At 48.0% G+C, this 22,114-nt stretch overlaps 1 long non-coding RNA gene across 1 annotated transcript in view; it reads left to right on the forward strand.

Annotated features, from left to right (window-relative positions):
• LOC140595812 (uncharacterized) overlaps positions 1 to 12,168 on the forward strand; it is a 34,402-nt gene extending 22,234 nt beyond the window's left edge. The window contains exon 2 of the long non-coding RNA XR_011997699.1: positions 6,616 to 12,168. This is a non-coding gene — a long non-coding RNA (uncharacterized lncRNA). The remainder of the gene's footprint in view (positions 1 to 6,615) is intronic.
• The last annotated feature ends 9,946 nt before the right edge of the window (positions 12,169 to 22,114 follow it).

The following is a 22,114-nucleotide window of genomic DNA, read 5'->3' on the forward strand; positions in this document are numbered from 1 at the left end:
TCCAATCTCACTGACACCCTCAGTTCAGACCCCAAAGACCCCATGGTGACTTGAGCTCTCAGGCTTCTCTCTGGTCTTCTCAGTGCAGTTCAGAACATCCAGGACAGCTCTTTTGAGAGGTTGGCCTGACCATGACACAAGCCCAGCTCAGACACCCTCCATGGATCCTCATCACCTCCCAATGATGTTATCTCGACATTCAACGCCTTCCATAAGCCATCCCCACCTCACACATGGATCACACTCAAGTGTTCTTCCCATTAGCCCCATGCCTTCAAGTCACTGTGCTTTGCTTATGCTGATCCTGCTGCCGGGAACACCCTTCCTGCCATTATATCTGCATAAATCCTACTTACTCAAATTCCAGCTCAAATGCTACTTCCTCCATCCCTGCTCACCCCAGCCAAAAGGGACTACTACCTCTTTATAATCTCTTAAATCCATCTTCCCTTTTTGACTCATCCGTGACCCTTTATCACTGATCTGAATTGTGATTTTTAAAAAAATATTTTATTTATTTGTTTATTTGACACGGAGAGAGCACACAAGCAGGGGGAGCGGCAGGCAGAGGCAGAGGGAGAGGGAGAAGCAGAAGCAGGCTTCCTGCTGAGCCAGGACCCCCCTCAACGTGGGACTCGATCCCAGGACACTGGGATCATGACCTGAACCAAACACAGACACTTAACCAACTGAGCCACCCAGGGGCCCCTGAATTGTGTTCATTTGTATTTACCCTCCATCTGTTCACAATAGGGGGCACTTCAAAGCAGAAGGTAAGAATGCAGACTTTGCCATCAGGAAACCCTGGAATTCCCATTCTACTTCCTCTTCCTGCTAGTTGGGTGACCTTGGGCAAGTTTTTTAACTCTTCTGAGCCTCAGTTTCCTCACAAGCATAATGAGGGGGGGGAACTTCACAGGGTTATAGTAAGGATTAAATTAGATGGTCATGCATTTGGGATGCCTCAGGCAAAACCTGGCATAAACGATAGCTGTTATCATTATAATGCCAATGTTATAATTACCAGTGTTATAATTACCAGGAAGAGATCTGGAGTAGAGTGCATCGTCTTCTGTATGCATGCAGGTTACCTGGAGATCTTATTAAAATTCAGCTGTGATTCAGGTGGTCTGGGTGGGACCTGAGATTCTGCATTTTTCTAAAGATTTTTATTTATTTATTCATGAGAGACACACAGAGAGAGGCAGAGACACAGGCAGAGGGAGAAGCAGGCCCCATGCAGGGAGCCCGTCGTGGGACTCCATCCTGGGACTCCAGCATCACACCCTGGGCTGAAGGCTGCGCTAAATCGCCGAGCCACCCAGGCTGCCCAGATTGTGCATCTCTAACGAGCTCCCAGGTGCTGCTGTTGCTTCTGGTCCAAGGAGCACACCTGGGGTTGCGAAGTCCTGGAGGACCGGGCTTGTGTCTGGTATAACAATCTCTCTCTCACAGAAACTAGCATGGTTTTCTGCCCAGAGTAGGGGCATCATCATTTTTTAAAAATGAATGCATCGTCATGGCAGTGTAGGAATCATATCACACGTAGCCTTCCTTACTCAGAAGATTGCACACACCCACCCCACACCAGCTAATCTAACCTTGCGTAGGACTGAGATTTCCCAGGGGCCCAACTGCTGTGTTTCAGAAATCAGTGCTCCGGGATGGAACCGGCTGTGCACTAACCTTATAGCCCTGATTAATTCCCTCCCTTTGTTTGCCTCATTATCGTGATTAGGTTCTGCCCGTAGCATAGCAACGGCTAATTGTAGGCTGGTTGCAGAGTGCATAATTCCTGCTATTAAAATTTTATCGAGGCTTAATTGTGCTCCTTTTTTGCAGCAGCAAAGCTTCAAAGTTTCAGAAAAGAGGGGATGTGGTTAGTGGGAGCTGATGATTTTTTAATCTTAGCAAGCTCTGTAAAGCCCTGCTCTGCAATATCATTGACCTTGAGATGGTTTCCCGTGGCCAGAAAGAAGCCCATCATTTATTTATTAACCCTCCAGAAGGTCTGCGAGCAATCCCCTGTGGCCAGGCAGAAAGCATATTATGGGTCAAATGCCATTACAAAAAGCCCCAGAGGGCAGGCCTACCAAACAGTTTGGTAGTGTGGGCATTTGGTCAGGCGAGCTGCAGTTCGCACTCAGAAGTGGTGCAGTGTGCAGACAGATGGATCACTCACAGATGCCCTGTGCCACTCAGTGCCCCTCCAAAACCATTGGACTTTGAAAGTGGTTTTCTAGGAACTGGAGTGCCAGATTGCCCCGATCTGGGCTTAGTGGTGGGTAGCAAGAGATGACCCATTAGCAGGTACTTTCTACAAATGGTTTCCAAACACAAGTGATCACTAGCATCACCTAGGGAGCTTGTTAGAGCCGCATACTTCCAGGCTCTAGCCCAGACCTGCTGATTCAGAGTGGGGGCAGGGAGAGCTGGGAAGCAGTTGCCAGGTGGCTCTGATGCTGAGCTACTTTGGGAATCACTAACCTGCAGCCATGAGGGACTCTGGAAAATATAAAAAAGGCAGCAGAACCAACTGCCCCTTGGGGGAGGGGGCCTATTTACCCTGCTTGGCTCAAACTGGAACCACAAGGCCAGCAGGTGTGGGACGACTCTAAGTTAGTGATTCCCAAACTGCAGCGTGCATCAGAATGAACCGAAAGGCTCGTTAAAACAGATTGCTGGACCTTGCCCCCCAGAGCGCCTCATCTGTTAGGTCAGGGGTGAGGCCGGAGACTGAAGTCTTTAAAAAAGCTTTTAAAGACTTTAAAAAGTCTTTAAAAAGCTGTGAAAAGAAAAGGTAAGGCTAGTGATGCTGTTCTAAGGACCACACTTCGAGAACCACTGCCTTCAAGGGTTCTCCAAATTTGAACCAAATATGTCTCTTTGAAAGGGACTTAAGTTGTGTTTCTTGGTCCTCACGTTATAGAATATTGCTTTGTACGAAGACTCTATCCTCGTGTCTTGGGCATCTATCTGTAATCCAGAAACAGTAATATCGATAATGAAGCTTTGACCTGAGACATTATGGAGAGGAGTCCAGGGTCCTGAATTTAAACACGGTTGAATCCAGATGAATCCACTACCACTATTAAGGCAAGCGAGGCTTTTATTTTTATTTTTTTAAAAGATTTTATTTATTTATTCATGATAGACACACAAAGAGAGAGAAAGGCAGAGACACAGGCAGAGAGAGAAGCAGGCTCCATGCAGGGAGCCTGACATGGGACTCGATCCCAGGACTCCAGGATCATGCCCTGAGTCAAAGGCAGGCCCTGAACCGCTGAGCTACCCAGGGATCCCCAAGCGAGGCTTTTAAAAGGAGGTAGGAGGGGCGGCTGGGTGGCTCAGGTCATGATGGAGGTGGAGGAGGCCCTAGGCTGGAGCCCTGCATCGGGATCCCTGCTCAGTGGGGGAGTCTGCTTCTCCCTCTCCCTCTAAACCCTCCTCCCTGCTCATGCTCATGCTCTCTCAAGTAAATAGATAAAATCTTTTTTAAAAAAAAATAAAAGGAGGTGGGGTTTTTGGCATTGCTTAAACAAAAGGCAAGGCACTGTTTGAGCTGTCCTCCAGCTGGGAAGGACTTGAGATAAAGCATGATGATGGAATTACGGTGAGCGAGTGGAAACTAATAGCACCTATTACAGAGAGGAGATAAATTGGTGAGGGGGAGGTACGGTGAAAGAGAGAAAATTCAGAATTAGTTTCAAGCAGGGGTTGCAACTGAAAACCCTTCGGAGGCCAGAGAGATGAGAGAAATGAGTGAGGCAGAGAAGGCAAGTTAGAGCCTGTGGTTCCAGTGTGGACGAGACCATTATGGACTCTGGTGAGCTGGAGAGCCGTGGCCCTTCTAAGAGGGAAGCGTCAACAGCTCTTGCCTCTTGTTGCCATGGAAGCATGTCAACCCAGAAATTGCCTGCTCTTTCAGATTTTCAAGGGAAGCTGGGAACCTGAATTCTAATATGAAATCTCCCTACTTTTTAAAAAATTGAAGTAGAGTTGACATATAACGTTAGTTTCAGGCTTACGACATAGCGATTCAACACTTGCATACATCGCAGAATGCTTCCATGGGAAGTGCAGTTACCATCTGTCACCATATGATGTTATTACAATATTATTGTCTGTGTTCCCTGTGATGTACTTTTCATCCTCATGACTAATTTATTTTATAACTGGAAATTTGTACCTCTTCATCCCCTTTACCTATTTTACCCAGCCCCACTCCCTCCCCCCAGCAACCACCAGGTTTTTTTTCTATATTTATGAGTCTATTTTTACTTTGAAACTTCACTACTTTTATTTTTTTTTTAAGATTTTATTTATTTATTCATGAGAGACATACAGAGAGAGAGAGAGGCAGAGACACAGGCAAAGGGAGAAGCAGGCTCCATGTAGGGAGCCTGATGTGGGACTTGATCCTGGGTCTCCAGGATCAGGCACCCTGGGCTGAAGGCAGCGCTAAATCACTGAGCCACCTAGGCTGCCCTCCCAACTCTTATTTTTAAAAAAGATTTATTTATTTATTAGGTGGGGAGGGGCAGAGGAAGCAGAGAGAACCTCCAGCAGACTCCCTGCTGAGCATGGAGCCCAATTTGGGATTTGCTCCCAGGACCCTGAGGTCATGCCCTGAGCAGAAATCGAGTCGGATGCTTAACCAACTGAACCACCCAGGTGCCCCTGAAATTTCCCTGCTTTTAAAAACTGAGCTCCAGGGGATCCCTGGGTGGCGCAGCGGTTTGGCGCCTGCCTTTGGCCCAGGGTGCAATCCTGGAGAACCAGGATCGAGTCCCACGTCAGGCTCCCGGTGCATGGAGCCTGCTTGTGTCTCTGCCTCTCTCTCTCTCTGTGACTATCATAAATAAAAAAATTTTTAAAATTAAAAAATAAAAATAAAAACTGAGCTCCAATCAAAATGTATCTGTAGGCTATCAGTTTGTAACCCTAAGGAGCTCAGGTCCTAATCCCTAGATTCTCAGTCACTGAGATGCTTCTGTAGGAACTTGGCATATTTTAGCTTTTTGGGAGGTGAGGGTTAGTTGTAAGGAGAAGAAAAGGAAAAGAGGCAGGGTAGGGGAGAGGGGCTGGAGATTGAGTTCAATCATGAATGGCCAGTGATTTCAATCATGCCTAGTATTGAAATCTTCATTAAAAACCTCGATCCCTGGGTGGCTCAGCCGTTTAGCGCCTGCCTTTGGCCCAGGGCGTGATCCTGGAGTCCCTGGGGTCGATTCCCGCATCGGGCTCCCTGCATGGAGCCTGCTTCTCCTCCCTCTGCCTGTGCCTCTGCCTCTCTCTGTGTCTCTCATGAACAAATAAAAAAATCTTAAAAAAAAAAAAAAAAAACCTCGAAACAGGGATGCCTGGGTGGCTCAGTGGTTGAGCATCTGCCTTCGGCTCAGGTCCTGATCCCAGGATCCTGGGATCGAGGCCCCCATCAGGTTCCCCTGCATGGAGCCTGCTTCTCCGTCTGCCTGTGTCTCTGCCTCTGTCTCTGTGTCTCTCATGAATAAATAAATAAAATCTTTAAAAAAAAAATAATAAAACAACCTCTAGACAACAGGTTCAGGTGCTTCTGGGTTGGTGAACTCCTGGAAGTACTGACCGGGTAGTGCCTGGAGAGGGCCTGGAAGCTCCATATGCACCCCTAGACCTTGCCCTATGCTTCTCTTCCATTTGGCTGTTCCCAAGTTAAATCTTTTTTAATAAGCCAGTAAGAACAAGTAAAGTGCTGAGTTCTGTGAGCAGTTCTAGCAAATTATTAAACCTGAGGAGAGGGTAGTGGAACCCTGGATTTATAGCTGGTTGATAAGCAATAAGGATGGCCCAGGACTCATGACCAGCATCTGAAGTGGGGGTCATCTTGTGCGATGGAGCCTCTAGCCTGTGGGGTCTGACTCTAATTCTGGCTAAATAGTGTCAGAATTGGATTGAACTGTCGGACACCCAGTTGAGGATTTGAGAACTGTAGAGACTCTGGTTGGCTGGAAGTACCGGAACACATGATAAACAATGACTTAAGTAAGATGTTTATCATTCTCTTGTTTTTTTTTTTTTTTAAGATTTTTATTTATTTATTCATGAGACAGAGAGAGGCAGAGACACAGGCAGAGGGAGGAGCAGGCTCCATGCAGGGAGCCCAACGTGGGACGTGGGACTTGATCCCAGGTCTCCAGGATCACACCCTGGACTGAAGGCAGGTGCTAAACCGCTGAGCCACCCGGGCTGCCCACTTTTTTTTTTTTTTTTTTAATTTTAATTTATCATTCTCTTTTAACAAGAAGTCAACCTGTGTTTCAACCATAAGGACAAGCCACCCCGGGGGGGAAACTAGGAAAGCCTAACTAACCGGGCACATTCACATCCTGAACAAAACTGGGGTTTTAACAAAGAAGGAGGAAGGAGGAATGGGCATATATTTTGCAGTGTCTGCCACAGCCAGCTTCTGCTAGAAAAAGAAACTTGTGTTCTTCTCACAATTTTTTCCTTCTCTACCAAATTTAGCTGTAACACCGCAGGCCCAGCAGCCCATACAGCCCATGTTTACCCCATGCTCAGAGGAAGAAGTCTCTGTCTCCCCGTAACGGCTCAGCATTTTGTCTTTGCTTCTTCCAGGCTCCTGTCATAAGAAGCTGATTGATCTTGAACTTGATTCAGCCCATTGATATCGTCACTACTGATAAAAGGCCTCAAGACAATCGATGTGAAATCTGAAGCAACCGAGATGAGCAAACATTTTCAAATAAGCATACCTTCTGCAGAGGCTGCTCGGACTTCCAGGGTATTTGGCACGAAGGAAGAGGCCACAGAAGGAGCTAAAAATAAAGCCTGCAGTTCACAGAGCTAGCCTGTGGCCGTTTCATGAGTTAGAAGTGCCTTGGTGGGAGTGGGAGCGAAGCAATAAAAGAAGATGAGATTGAAAATTCACTCACTTTCTTTGTTGTTTAGTAACTTCTTGGAGGGAGGGAACGGAGATGGATGGGACGTAGCATCACGGAACCAGGACTTGGCAGTGTGCTTAGAAATGAATTTATCCAACCTTTCACCCCATTGCAAATAATAACAGCTAACATTTACTGGGTGTTTACTGCATGCCAAACGTTATACAAAATAATTTGCTTGCACTCTTTAGTTTCAGCCTCAATGTATCTCTAAAAGGCAGCATGATTTTTTTTTTTTTAAGGCAGCATGATTTTAATGCCTGTTTTATAGGCATCAAGTTAACTAACTCGTCGAAGGCCACGGTGACTAATGGTGGGAGGGAATGCCTGGCTCGGCACTGCCTCCTCCTATGCTCCTTCTATCCCATCCCCTGGCAACTTCCACCCCTTCTACTTCTGCATTCCCCGAGACAGCCCATCCCGATTTGGAAGGCTTGGTTGCTCCAAAAGTCATCCGTCTAGGAAGGTGAAGTCTGCTTCTCTAGAACTCGTGTCATCTGGTCCACCCACCAAAGTACCACACAGGCCAGTCCCCTGCCCTGCGACAGTCCTTCCGATATCTGCACGCCACAGTCCTACATCCTCGGAGCCTAATCTTCTCCAGGCTAAATACCCACAGCCAACCTCGCCCTTCCCCATCAGACCTTCCGAGGTGTTGTTCTTCTTCCTCTGGGTGTCCTGTTCTCTGTGAATTCGAGCTTCCACAGACACCAGGCTAGTCAGGAAAACAAAAGGAGCAGGCCGTCGACTAAAATTGCATGGTCTTCTCACTCTCCCGTTTCCCCACTCTGCACAGAGAGCTGGATACGAAGTTTTCCTCTGCAAATTCAGTAATAGAAGGCAACCAACCCTCATCCGCACGGTTGGCGATGGCAGGGAGTGGTGGGCAAACTGGCAAGCAAATGCTTGGTCTGAAGGAAGCAGATGCTGCTCGGATCCAGCCAGGTGTTGTCATGAAGCGATGATGCCAGTGCCAGATCTTGGAAGCTTTCGGAAGCTGCTGGAGATCTGGGTTTCTGTTTGGAAATTTTTTATTTTTATCAGATCAGTTTTTGTGCGTTCTTGATTCTGTTTTTGTTGGTTTTTTTTTTTTTTTTTTTTTTTTTTTGACAGCATTGTGTAAGCCAAATAGAATGTGCCCACGGGCTGGATCCAGCCCCTGGGCTGCTGGTTTACAACTGCTACTACTGTTCACTGGCTAGATCCAAAGCCCTGGGGATGTCTGGCCAGTCCCGGGACGTGGGACCCTCACCTCTCTTGACCTAAACATCATGCTTCTAGAAGTGGAGACTGAATTTGCACCAGCTTTCCTGGCAGCTGTGTCATATTTTAAGTTCATATGGAATTTATGGCCAAGGGAGTAATTTAAAGCCTTCACGTCAAGTCTTGTCCAGCCTGAGCTCTCTAACCATCTTGTGCCATGATATTGTGAACCTCACTGCAGGACTTTGCATTCACTCTTGTCGGCCCTCATTCTGTCTTGGAGAGTTTTGTCTATTTCTTTCTTTCTTTCTTTCTTTCTTTCTTTCTTTCTTTCTTTCTTTCTTTCTTTCTTTTCTTCTTTCTTCTTTCTTTCTTTTTCTTTCTTTTCTTCTTTCTTTTTTTTTAAGATTTTATTTATTATTCGTGACAGAGAGAGAAAGAGGCAGAGACACAGGCAGAGGGAGAAGCAGGCTCCATGAAGGGAGCCCGACATGGGACTTGATCCCGGGACTCCAGGATCACACCCTGAGCCGAAGGCAGATGGTCAACCCCTGAGCCACCCAGGGGTCCCTGTCTATTTCTTTCTAACCCACTTTTGTGCATAGCTTTGAACAATGCAGCATCCATGAAATCACCCACTGGGCCCAGTACCCTGATGGACTCTGATCAGTCTCAGGGCATTAATGTTGGCTAAAAGTATGGAGCTCCAAGGCACCCCCAAATATCACCAATGCACTAGTAACACTTCCTGGCTTTAGGCTGCAAGGATACACGTCTATGTTCAGCATGTACTACGAGCTCAAGCCTGCCAGCTCGTTCATACCGATGCCCCACCTGCCACAGAGACCCCTCCTGCAGCTCTGCCCAGTGACCAAGTCTTCACTCCTCAGCACTAAACCTGAATTCTCAGCTCTGCATTGGAAATCTGAGATTGATTCTGGATTGAGCAGAATTTCCAGCTCTGGATCTCAATTTCACCTCTGGATGTACGCTCACACCCAGGGACTCAAGGATCAGTGTGGCCCCAGCTTAGTGCCCATCCTAGGCACTTGGCCCCTTGCCTGCGGTCTGAGGCTGAACAACTGCTTGTCCAGGAGGCCACACACTGTGCCAGGCACTGTTTTTGGCGCTGCAGCACCCATTATCTCAGTGGTGAATTTGCTTAACTTCCGCTGTCTTCTGGCCCACATTTTCCAGTTGATCCTATTTGATTACCAAGGGATTTGTATTACTTGTGCTATTCCTGCCACGTGGTGAGTAATTGAGAGCAGGGTACCTAGCTGTTCAGCAGCTTGCACAAAGCCAGCATGACTCATCATATTCTCTCTCTTTTGGGGAGCTCTTCATGCCTCACTCTTCTCATCTACAAAATGGAGTCGTTGCAAGGGATCTGTTGACAAAAGCGAAGCGTTTATAAGCAGAGCTGGGCATGCAGTGGGCACTCACTAATGTTAGCTCAAAGGAAGAGCAGTTGGAGAACTCATTGTGGGCATCTCCTGGGTGAGTTCCCAGTAGCCAAAGAGGGGACACCCCTTCTCTAAGGAAATGTCACTAATCCCCTACCAGCAACAAGCTCAGCAGCAGGTGCTCCAAGTCATTTTTTAGCAAAAGGGAAGATTTGATTCAAGCCATCCACATGGCCTCTGGATGACAGGCCTGACTCCCATCTCTCTGCCCATTACTTGTTGTGTAACTTTGGGTCAATCCTCTACCCTCTCTGAGCTCAAGTTCCCTATTTGTAAGATGGGGGTACTAATGGGTAGCCTATAGCACTATGGTGGGGAATCAAATGAGATTTTTTTAAAGATTTTATTTATTTGAGAGGGAGAGAGCGCAGAAGTGTGGGGGGAGGCAGAGGAAGAGGGCAAAGCAGACTCCCCGCTGGACCCTGAGATTGTGACCTGAGCAGAAGTCAGACACTTAACTGACTGAGCCACCCAGACACCCCAAATAAGACTTATAATAAGACACCCGGCACATGGTAGGCCCCCAATCCAGTGACAATGATGAAGATACTGAGCCATGTACCGTCATTGGACCCTCCAGGGGAGCAAGAGCAGCCTTCCTTTTCTCTTGCCAGATTTGCAAAAATTAAATTACAACAACCATATTTCTTGCTTTTTGTTTAAAAAAATTCAAACAATGTGAGCATTTATAAAATAGAAAGTTGGATGGACCTCTCTTAATTCCCATCCTACTCTCTAGAAAGAGCCACCACTAACTGTTTGGTATGTGCCCTTGCTGATGTTTTTCTACATCACACACCCACACATGCACACATTATTTTAAAGCCACATCAGGATCATGCTACAGACTCTTCTACAGCTCGTTTCTTTCTCTAAGCAGAATTTCATGGCCACTTTTCCAAGTTAGAGTATATGGAGCTAGTCCAGTGTTAAAAGCTGAATTGTGTCCTCCCCAAAATGCATATGTTGAAGCCCTAACCCCGGGTACCTCAGAATGTGACTGTACTGAGAGATAAGGCCTTTAAAAAAGGTAATGAAGTTAAAATGGGTCATTAGGATGTGCCCTAATCCAATATGACTGGTGTCCTTTTTTAAATTTTTTTAATTTTTTATTTTTTGACTGGTGTCCTTTTAAGCAGAGGTTAGGATACAGAAACATCAGACAAGTGTATGCCCAGAGAGATGAGCAGGTGAGCGCACAGCGAGCAGGGGGTGAGTGGTCTGCAAGCCGAGGAGAGAAGCTTCAGAAGAAATCTCGGCCTTGACACCTTGATCTTGGACTTTTAGTCTCCAGAACTTGGAGAAAATCCCTTTCTGTTGTTTCAGGCCCCCAGTCTCTGGTTTTTGTTAACGGCAGCCCGAGCAAACTAACACACCCAGGCTTTCATAGAGACACAGTGTTCCATTTCATAGACACTACAAAAAATGTGTTTGCTGATGGACTTTTCGGTTGTTCACAGGTTTCTGCTATTACTTAGAAGGCTGCAGGCAATGTCTTTGCAATATGCTTTGTGTATATATGTGGTTATATTTGTAGGCTCTGTTGCCATATGAGGATCGAGTGGGTTGAGGATATGCACATCTTAAACAATATATGAATTAGTTGTACCAGTTGAAACTCCAACAGTGTTGGCAAAATCCTGCCTCTCTTTACCTCAAGAGCATAATTGCAAATACTTATATTTTGGGGCCATAAGATGGAACTACACTGATGGTCAGCAAAAAGACGACACTCTTGGCCTTGGCTTTGCTCCACGCCGACTGCTCTTGTCTATTCCAAAACTTTGGTGCCATCACCCACGTGCAGAAACACACCTTTCCTGGGTGGAGAAAGCTCTCAGCAGACTGTAGAGTCTCTTCACAGTGAAGGTAAACTCGATTAGAAGATGCGGCTGTTCTACAAACAGAAGCATTGATTTTATTATTTTTTTAATATAAATAGATTTGAGGCACACACAGTATATTGGTTTTTTTTAAAGATTTATTTATTTATTTATGATAGACATAGAGAGAGAGAGAGAGAGAGAGAGAGAGAGAGAGAGAGGCAGAGACACAGGAGGAAGGAGAAGCAGGCTCCATGCCGGGAGCCTGATGTGGGACTTGATCCCGGGACTCCAGGATCACACCCTGGCCCAAAGGCAGGCACTAAACTCCTGAGCCACCCAGGGATCCCCAGTATACTGGATTTTGGGAGAAAATATTTCCTGACAACTTGCCAATATATTTGTTTTCTCGTCTTTCAACGAATGGGACTGGCAGCTAAAAGCTGCAGAAATGAAGAGGTTGGCAATGCCACTCTCATGGGCAGCGCTATTTTGATCTGAACTGACGTGTCTGACAGGCCTTTGGTTTGGAAAGAAAAGTGGGAAATGGGAATTGTTTTCTGTGGTGGAGATGAACCCCGGGGTGCCGTGGTCCACGGTCTTCGTGGTGACTGCAGGGGGCTTACCCCAAACCACAAGGGGCTCGTCTTTCCCTCTTCTTGCTCTTACTCTTCAATATGTATGCATGTCCAGGGGAATGGATCATTAAAGGAAGTCTATGAAAAAAAGAAGCCATGACCTATCGGCCACTTGGAGGATGTGTGCAGGAAGAGTGGTCATGCCCCGTGGTGGCCTGGGTGCTGGCTGGGGAGGAAGGGTGGCTGGCAGTTGTAAGCCACAGTGATCTATGCATATCAGTCTGCCTCCTGCCCGCACCCATGGGCTAGTTGGGAGCAGGAACGTCAAATCTTTGGCTGCAGCCAAGCACTGGTCCTGGGCACAGGTTCTCTTCCCTCTTCTTACTGTCTTACAGCTGAGACAATTGCATCCAGCTCTAGGATTTTTTAATTTAATTTAATTTATTTATTATTATTTTTAAGACTTTATTTATTTATTCATAGAGACAGAGAGAGAGGCAGAGACACAGGCAGAGGGAGAAGCAGGCACCATACAGAGAGCCTGACGTGGGACTCGATCCGGGGTCTCCAGGATCATGCCCTGGGCTGCAGGCAGTGCTAAACCACTGAGCCACCAGGGCTGCCCTAATTTTATTTTTTAAAGATTTTATTTATTTATTTATTCATGAGAGACACAGAGAGAGAGAGAGACAGAGACACAGGCAGAGGGAGAAGCAGGCTCCACGCAGGGAGCCCGATGTAGGACTCAATCCCAGGACCCCAGGATCACGACCTGAGCGGAAGGCAGATGCTCAACTGCTAAGCCACCCAGGTGTCCCCAGCTTTATGATTTTAAATACCACCTGCATGCTGATGAGTCACAGATTTATGGCCTGAGCCTAGAACTCTCTCCTTCACCCTGGCATTTACATGCACCTGCCTACCTGACATCTCCAGTTGGGCGCCAGATACTCATCTCCAGCTTTCAGCGTTCAAGAGTGAACTGATCTAACATTCTCCCAGTCTGATCCACCTGCAGCCTTTTTAAGCTCATCGGTGGCAACTCCATCCTTCTAGTCATTCAGCCATAACCCATGCAGTCACTTTTGACTCTTCATCCTCTTATTCTTCAAGTCCTATGTGGGCTCTGTCTTCCAAACATATCCAAAATCTTTTTAATGCTTTCACTGTCATCAGCGTGGCCCTAAGTCACTGTAGTGGGTTGAATTATGCTCCTCTGTGAATGTGGCCTTATTTGGAAAAAAGGTCTTTGTAGTCGTAATTTAGTATCTTGAGGTGGGATCATCCTACGCTCAGGGTGGGCCCTGGATCCAGTAAGAGAGAGAGGCAGAGAGAGATCAGAGACACAGGGACCCCAGGAGAAGACCAGAGAAGGTGGAAGTGGAGGTGGGAGTTTTGCAGTCCCAAGCCAGGAAATGTCTGGAGCCACCAGAAGCTGGAAGAAGCAAGGAAGTATTCTCCTCGGGAGCCCTCAGAGGGAACATTGCCCTGCTGACACCTAGATTTGGGACTTTTAGACTCCAGGAGTGTTAGAGAATAGACTTGTGTCTGTTTCAGTCCACCTACTCCGTGTTAATTTGTTAAGGCAGGTCTAGGAAGTGAGTATAGTCACCATCATCTTGCACCCGCATTGTTGTAAGAGGCTCTAATCTGTTTCCATCCTTCTGCCCTATAGTCTCTCCTCAACACACAAACCAGAGCAATCCTTTCCTTTAAAAATTTTTTATTTTATTTTATTTTATTTATTGGAGAAAGAAAGATAGGGAGAGAGAGCACAAGTGGGGAGGAGAGAGAGAAAAGCAGGCTCCCCGCCATCAGGGAGCCCGATGTGGGGCTAGACCCAAGGACCCGAGGATCAAGACCTGAGCTGAAGGCAGATGCTCAACCACTGAACCTCCCAGGTGCCCCCTGAGCAATCCTTTTAAATCCTAAGTCAGATATCCCCACTACTCAAAACTTCCCAGTGGCTCAATTTAACCCAAAATAGAAGCTGAATTCTTTATGGTGACCCAAAACGCCCTGTCTCCTCTGGCCCCTCCCCAGCTTCTCCCTCCGGACCCCAGGCCTTCCCCCTTCCATCTTGCTCACCCCAGTCCCGCCACCACCTCCTTTCTATCCCAAGCAGAGCACCTGCCCCCGTTAGAGCCCCACCTGGCCCGCTCCTCCTGCTGGAGGGCCCTTCCCGGGATCTGTTGCTCCCCCAACCCCCGAGCTTCCCTCCAGTCTGATCCAACTTCACCATCTCAGAGACGCCCGCCTGCCCACCCTGTGAAGTGTGGACCTCCAGCATTCCTCACTCTGCTTGCCCAGCCTCCATCATCACTAGTGTGCTAGAGTCTTCATTTATTTATGGCATTTAGGGCTTGTCTCCCGCAGGAATAGAAGCCCAAAGGGCAGGGATTCCTGCCTGTTTTGTTCATCGTGGAGACCTGACCACCTTGGCACGTAGCTGGGGTTGCCCAAAAGTGTTTTGTGAAGGAATCAATAAAGAGCCGGTGGTGCACTTTTTCCGTTTCTAATTATCGTTTGTTTTCTGAATATGCCGTACATTTACATCTTTCAAAGTTCAAAAAGCACAAGAAGATTTACAGCAAAAGTCTCCCTCCAACCCACGTGCATGCAGCTCCGCCTCCCTTCCTTACAGCACGACTGGCGATGTTTCTTGTCTATGCTTCTAGACTTCATACCTCTCGGTCTCTCTCAACCTACCTCTCACCTCTCATTGACTTTTATTTTATTTTTATTTTTAAAGATTTTATTTATTTCTTCATGAGAGACACAGAGAGGGAGGCAGAGACACAGGCAGAGGGAGAAGCAGGCTGCATGCGGGGAGCCCGATGGGGGACTCGATCCCAGGACCCTGGGATCATGCCCTGAGCGGAAGGCAGGCACTCAACCACTGGGCCACCCAGGTGTCCCTCTCGTTGACCTTGAATTGACACTGAAACTCAAAGGTATTCCACCACAGTACGCGAGGGCCTACTGCTGTCACAGTGGGATGGCATCTCATGGTATGTAGAAACCTTAAAACGATTTAATGAGCGCTCAACAAATAGGCACTTAGTCTATTTGCAATTTCTTGATATTCCAGACAATGCCGGGACACTGTATATGGACTATTTCCACACTTGGGACTACGTCACTGTAGAACAGTACATTTTTGAAATAATCGAACTTTAACATTTAAATTTTTAACACCTGAACACTGAGCCTCATTGTATGCTTGTAACCAGGCCTGCTATGCCCCCCGCCTGCCCCAGCCTCCCCTCGGCCCTCGGCTTCTCACGCTCTCATTCTGGGGGGGTGGGGGGAGATGGAGTTCAGAGCCAGCTAAGAGGTCGCTGGAGGATTTCTGGGCATTTGGCATCACGCAAAGGACTTTACCAAATCCCACTCAATGCTCGGTCAGGGAGCGATTAGAGTCCCTATTTACAGTTGAAAACACTGAGGCTCAGGATGGCTGAGTCCTTCACTCCCCCAGGGTTACACAGTTAGTGAGAACCAAGAGCAACTTAGACTTGTAACCACTACACACTTGGGCTCCCTGGGCCTCTCTTTCCCCAATTATAACACAGAAACCACAGTGGCCGTTACTCTGTGCAGTTGTTTTGGGGGTAGGAGAGGGTGTTTGGCAGGTGGCTTTTTTTTTTTTTAAGCAATAATTTTCAGTTTAGGGATCCCTGGGTGGCTCAGCAGTTTGGCGCCTGCCTTCGGCCCAGGGAGTGATCCTGGGGTCCCGGGATTGAGTCCCACGTTGGGCTCCCTGCATGGAGCCTGCTTCTCCCTCTGCCTGTGTCTCTGCCTCTCTCTCTCTGTGTCTCTAATGAATAAATAAATAAAATCTTAAAAATAATAATAATAATTTTCAGTTCACTAGAGGAGACAGATTTGCAACACGGTCTGAGTGAAAGCAAAATAAACCATCTACAGCCAGTGACAGGAAAACTGGGCAGAAAAGGATAAAAAGCATACATTGGGGTGTGTGTGTGTGTGTGTGTGTGTGTGCGTGACTGTGTGTGTGTGTGATTCTCTCTAAAAAAAAAAAAAAAAAAAAAAAACCATTTCTATAAAGGACTTTATTATGAAAGAGGAAGCAAAGGCGCACCTGGGTGGCTCAGTCGGTTTAGCACCTGCCATCGGCTCAGGCCCTGATCCCGGGGCCTGGGGACGGAGTCCCATGTCAGGTTCCCTGCTCAGTGGGGAGCCTACTTCTCTCTCTCCCTCTGCCCCTCCCCAGGCATGCATGCTCTCTCTCTCTTTCAAATAAATAAATAAAAACTGGGGAGAAAAAAAAAAGAGACAACAACTAGAGTGGATCAGAAACAGTTGGGAAAAGAGTTTGATCCAGGTCACAGTGATGTTTAGGGATGAACAGTGGTTCTCCAAGAGTCCTCCAGGACCACCCACATTAGCCTCACTCTGGGTACTTATTATCCGTGTGCAGATTCCAAGGTCCCTTCCCACATTTCCCCAGGAGTGGAGACTGCGTGTGGCTCTATCCAGATAGCACTACTCTGGCTCTATCATGAACCTTTCTTCACCTTTCCTTCTCATGCCCCCCTCCCCAACCCTGTTTTTCTCCTCACCAGCATAGCCAGTGATCCTCTCAAAAGAAATTCCTAGGTTGCAAACCCAGAAATCTGTGTCTTTTTTTCATTTCTCTTTGCTGGAAAAAAAAATATTGACAGATGACCCATGAATAAATCAAGCTGTGCTGGTGTCTTAACAGGTGTCGGGATCCCTCCAGTCCTGGCAGTGAAGGTCACCCCAATGCCCATGGGCCCCCATGGTCACTCTAATTTCTGATGCCCTGAATCTTGGGGCTAGTTCTGTTAACGCAGTACCTTTCACAAACTAAGTAGGTGGTAAAAATTTAAGTAAACAATATTCATGAAATGATCCTGGCACATGGACATTATTCACTTAAATAATCAATCACTGTCAACAAATTACAGGATACAGAGAATGGAATTAACAAAATGAGCTATGGATATAAAATTCATTTGAAATTCAACTTAGTGACAACATTAGCTTTCAATTAGTCTGCCCAACTGTTTGAACATCTTCCTTTTGAACAGATTTTTGAAAAAAAATAAAAAAATAAATGTAATTAACCTCTCTACTGTTCCATTGCTGTTGGGTGGCCACAGCATCGTTACTACGTGGCTCCTGTTATCTGGGAGTGAGATAATTAAGTGATGACTTGGGATGAGGGCACCAGGGCAGGATGCCCTTTCTGGAGGCACGGTGGGTGGAGGGGTCCAGCAGGTGGGAGTGGGAGTGCATCTGGGGGAAGCCCTAGCGCATCTGATACTGTTGTCATTGTCTCTGGATTCTCAGAGAAACCTTCTCAGGACCCGTCTCACACTCCAGGTTCCTCATTCCCTGTTCCACACGCAGTGGTCCGTCTTCTGGTTTCCTGCCAGGATCCCCTGAAAACTCAGCACCTTCCCCCACGCCTTGTTTCCTTCCAAGGTTCTGCAACACCTTTTGTCCAGTTGCTCCAGCTGGAGAGCTGGAATGCCCTCGGACCCCTGCCTCCCCTCGGCTCCCACGGGCAGTGAGTCACCTCACCCCATCCAGTCTTTTTCCAGTGGTACCTGCCGCTCTGTCTCGCTGTCTATGCCTGCAGCTGTGACAAGCCATCAGGGTCCTCATCTCCGCTCACTTCTTGCACCACTGCATTGCTACATCCTTGCATCTGGCCCGCCATCCACCTGGTACACTTTTGCTACGCTTTAACACCCCCCGACTCAAGACCCTGTCATTGTTCCCCTATGGCCACACAGTCAAACCCAAGCCTTCTGGCTGCTGGTTCTGACCACCTTTTACCACCTGCCCTGGTCTGGTGGGCACAGTCTCACCCACTTCCCCTGCCTGGTCTCCCTGCCTGCACCCAGGCTGCCCTTTAAAAATTGGTCTCCTGGGGGCATCTGGGTAGCTCAGTAGGTTAAGAGGCAAGACTCTTGATCTCACCTCAGGTCTTGATCTCAGGGTTGTGAGTTCAAGCTCCACAAAAAAACCAACCAGCCAACCAACCAAACAACAAAACTGGCCTCCTGCTTGCCTCCAAACATGCCCTACAGTTTCCTGCCCTCACATCTTTGTTCATGCCAGCCGCTCCATCTGGAAAAATGAAACAAAACAACAACAAAAACCCCTTTCCAGTTGTCTCCTAGTAAAATCCTTCTCACCAAGTCCAGCCCAAACCCCACATTTGCCATTCAGCCTTCCTTGCTGCATCCCAGACTCTGGAGAGCTGTCTCCATCAAAAAGCTCACATGCCTATTGTCTGGAACATTCCTTCTGATCCTTAATAACATGCTTTGTGATTTTTCCTTCATGCTGTCAGCTGAATAGTGCATTCTTTGAAAGCAGTGATATGCCTATGGTCCCCACTTTTTTGTGGATCATCTTGCTTAATGGGTGAAGCCGCTTCTAAGCCTCTCGTCCTTGCTTCACAAAGGGCTGCAGGGAGGCGCCTGGGTGGCTCAGTCTGTTAAGTGGTCCTGGGATGGAGTCCTGCATCGGGACTCACTGGGGAGCCTGCTTCTCCCTCTGCCTCTGCCACTCCCCTGCTTGTGCTCTCTATAATAAAGAAATAAAATCTTTTTTTTTTTTTAATGTGGAGGTACGATTTTACACATTTACTGATGGAAATGATCAAATAGAACAATTGATGGAAGAAGGAACCTTGCACTGAGTCTGGTTTTGCAGTTTTATCTGACCTCCTTCATTCCCCCTTAAATTTTAGGTCAAAGTCCCCTTTCTCATGTCAGTGACTCCTTTATACTCAGCGGACATGGCATGGTCCAGTGGAAAGAGCTTTGGAATTTGGATTCAAATCCCGCTTCTTCCCTTTATTGGCTGGGTGGCCTCGCTAGGAGTCCATTTCCTCATTTCTAGAAAGGGAATAATCCTAATACTTCCCTCTTGAATTTGAAAAAGAAACAGTGTTTGGCCTGGACCAGCACTTAGTAAGAGCTCAGACATGGCCGTTGCTGTTGTTAACATTCTCTTACCAAAAAGTTTCTCCTAAGTCTTCCCGAGAGGCACCGAGTCCCTTGCAAGGAGGCCACCATTTCTTCTGCATCAGCCACGGTCCAGATGACCAGACCCAGAGACCTGACGCCGTGATTGTGCGTGCAGGGAGAGAGAGCTAAAGACAAGCACAGATCTGGAGTTGCAATCTCGCTTTAAACCTCAATCCAGCTGTTTCCTCCTCACAAACACTGCTCTCTTCTGAAGTTTGAGACTTCAGCTGGAAACGGTCAGGAAAGCATAACTGGTGCTCCCAGGCCTTTCTTTGCAATGCCTCTGCTTGAGACTCCATGATCACCAGGGGCCCATTCTAGTTTTCCTTGAACCCCAGCTCATTCACTGGGAAGCAGGAGCATGGAGTGTGTAAGAGCTTGCTAAGCTCTCTAGGGGAGTGCCTGTGGACCGGCTAGAACGGTGCCGCCAAGCTCTGCTACCTGATAGTATCGGCTGGGAAGTCCCCAGCCCAGAATTTTTTTTTTAATATTTTATTTATTTATTCATGAGAGACACAGAGAGAGAAGCAGAGACACAGGCAGAGGGAGAAGCAGGCAGATCCCTGATGTGGATCCCAGGGCCCAGGAAGGCAGATGCTCAACCACTGAGCCACCCAGGTGCCCCCACCCCCTGATTGACGGGCAGGGACCAGGGCACAAGGATTTTTGGACGGTCTCCAGGCAATTCCAAAGTGCCACAATGCAAAACCGCCCAGAACAAGAGGCTCCCAAGCTTCCTAACTGGGACTGTCAGGCCCTACCCTGTGTCACATCAGACTAAGTCAGCCCTCAAGGCTCATCCATTCACTTATTCAAGCTTCTTTCCCTTCAAGCCCTTTCCCTGCCCTTCTGGGGGAGGCTTCCTCATCTAACAACCCCAGGCCCTGTACTTAACCCGTTGGGGGTATTTTTCACTCTGTGAATCGCTTGTTTCTCTTCTCCACTCCTGTGAACTCCTTGAGGGTAAAGGCTGGGTCTCTTTTTCTTTCTCTCTCTTTTTTTTAAAGATTTTATTTATTTGTTTGTTTGTTTGTTTGTTTATTTATTTGAGAGAGAACACGAGCAGGGGGGAAGAAAGGGAGAAAGGGAGATGCAGGTTCCCCACTGAGCAGGGAGCCAGACCTGGGGCTCCATCGCAGGACCCTGGGATCATGACCTGAGCCAAAGGCAGATGTTCAACCTCCAGAGCCACCCAGGTGCCTCTGGGTCTCCCTTTCTTACCTGCCACGCCTGAAGTGTTGAAGTGTGGGCTTACCTGAATGCACAAGTGAGTGAGTGGGAATCCCAGCTCAGAAGAGAGGCGGCCCGACAGAGAGCATGGGCCTAGACAGGAAGGTTTCCACTCAGATCCCAGCTCTGCTACTTAGCAGCTGTGCTGCTTTAGGCAAGTCACTCAGGCTCCCTGAACTCCACTTTCCTTCCATGAGAAATGAGGATAGTAAAGTCCTGATGGTGTTATTGCAGGGAGTAAATGATATAAGCCATTTAATGTGCTTTGCCCAGTGCCTGGAACTAGTAAATGCCCAATAAAGGTTAGGCTCTTATTAGAAGGGGTGGGGCCAGTATTTGAGGCTTCATGGGCCTACCATGCTGTCCTCATTGACTACCTCTTGAACCTGGGTTTCCCGCCCTCTTAAGGAGAGCGTTCCTGGGACAGTTGGGTGAGCAGGACCTCCATCCTGTGCCTTTTATGTGTCAGACTGGGAGATAGCTCCCCCAGCCCTCAGTGGGGTGCCCTGGAGGTGAGCAGTTGCTCTTTTAACCCCCTCCTGCTTCGTGTTGATTGCTGGGCAGGTGGGGCCAGCTGCTGTGCCCGGACCACACCTGCTTTAGCCTGTCAGCAGCACCCCCCACCCCCGCCCCCATCAGATCCACCCAGAGGACAAATAGGGCTCCTGCTAATGAAAAGTTCACTGTAGCCTCTGGAGCAGCTCCGCAGCGGCGGTCCTGGTTTTTCCTCTGTGTTCCTGGCCAGTGCTCTTGGGCAGGGCCAGGGCAGAGACCAGGCACTGAGGTTCCTTCCCCAAAGATCGAGTTACAGAGCACATTCTCTGGCTCCACCTTGAACATCATCAAAGACTTGAGCAAAAGCAGCCGGCCTGGGGATGAGGAGGCAGCTGCCTCCTTGGTGTGATTCCAGGGTTGCTGGAAAAATCCCTCCAGCCTTGAATCTTTTCCTGCTATAAGGCTGAAGCTGCACTACTAGATACTCAAGCTCATGATTTGGAGCAGTGGTGCGGTTCTCAAAGTGTGGTGTGCGCCCCCCACCCCCCACCCCCACAGCAGTTGCAGCAGCAGCAGCAGCACCTGGGAGCTCATCAGAAATGCTCAGGCCCTCCCCAGACCTCCTGAATCAGGATCTGGGGGAAATAGTATTTGGGTTCAAAACTCCCTGCTGGTGCTTCTGATGCACTGGTAATCACGGAGGGAAGGGAGGGTATTGCCCAGAAGGATAAAACACATCACTGTGCTAGTTCTGATATATAGTTCAGCTCGATGGGCTGGGAGGAGGTAGGGACAGGGACAGAGAGTAGAGAGGGGAGGTCTTGCCTGGCTAGTGCAGCCAGACAAACCTGGGACAGACTCCCAGCTCAGCCTCCCAGCAGTTCGGCCCTGGACAAATTACTTGATCTCTTCAGCTTCTGCTTGTACCACTGTAAAATTCAGATTGCACAACCCATTCAAAGGGCCGAAGATGAAATAAGATATATAAAGTACTTAGGTGTGTAATGGATGCTAAGATCCTCTCCCCAACCCTCCCCGAACCTATAGAGAAGTCTGGGTCGAGTGCCCTGGTAGGGAAGAGGGTTTAGGATCTGTGAGTCCCACAGGCATGGACCAGGAAAGGAAGATACTGGAAGGGGATGGGAGGCCAAGACAGAGGAGAAGAGCAGAACCCAGAAGGAGCAACCCTCAGACTCCACCCTTCTGGCTGCCTCTGCTTTGCGGGCCTTCCTACCACCATCCTTCCCAGATGCAGGGCCTGGCTGACTCTTTGCTTACCCTCCCCCTACTTCATTCTAACCTTACACCCCACCCCCACTCCTACTTCATTCTAACCTCTTCCCA

This window comes from Vulpes vulpes, chromosome 15 (genome assembly GCF_048418805.1).
Source record: "Vulpes vulpes isolate BD-2025 chromosome 15, VulVul3, whole genome shotgun sequence".
Classification (NCBI taxonomy): Eukaryota; Metazoa; Chordata; class Mammalia; order Carnivora; family Canidae; genus Vulpes; species Vulpes vulpes.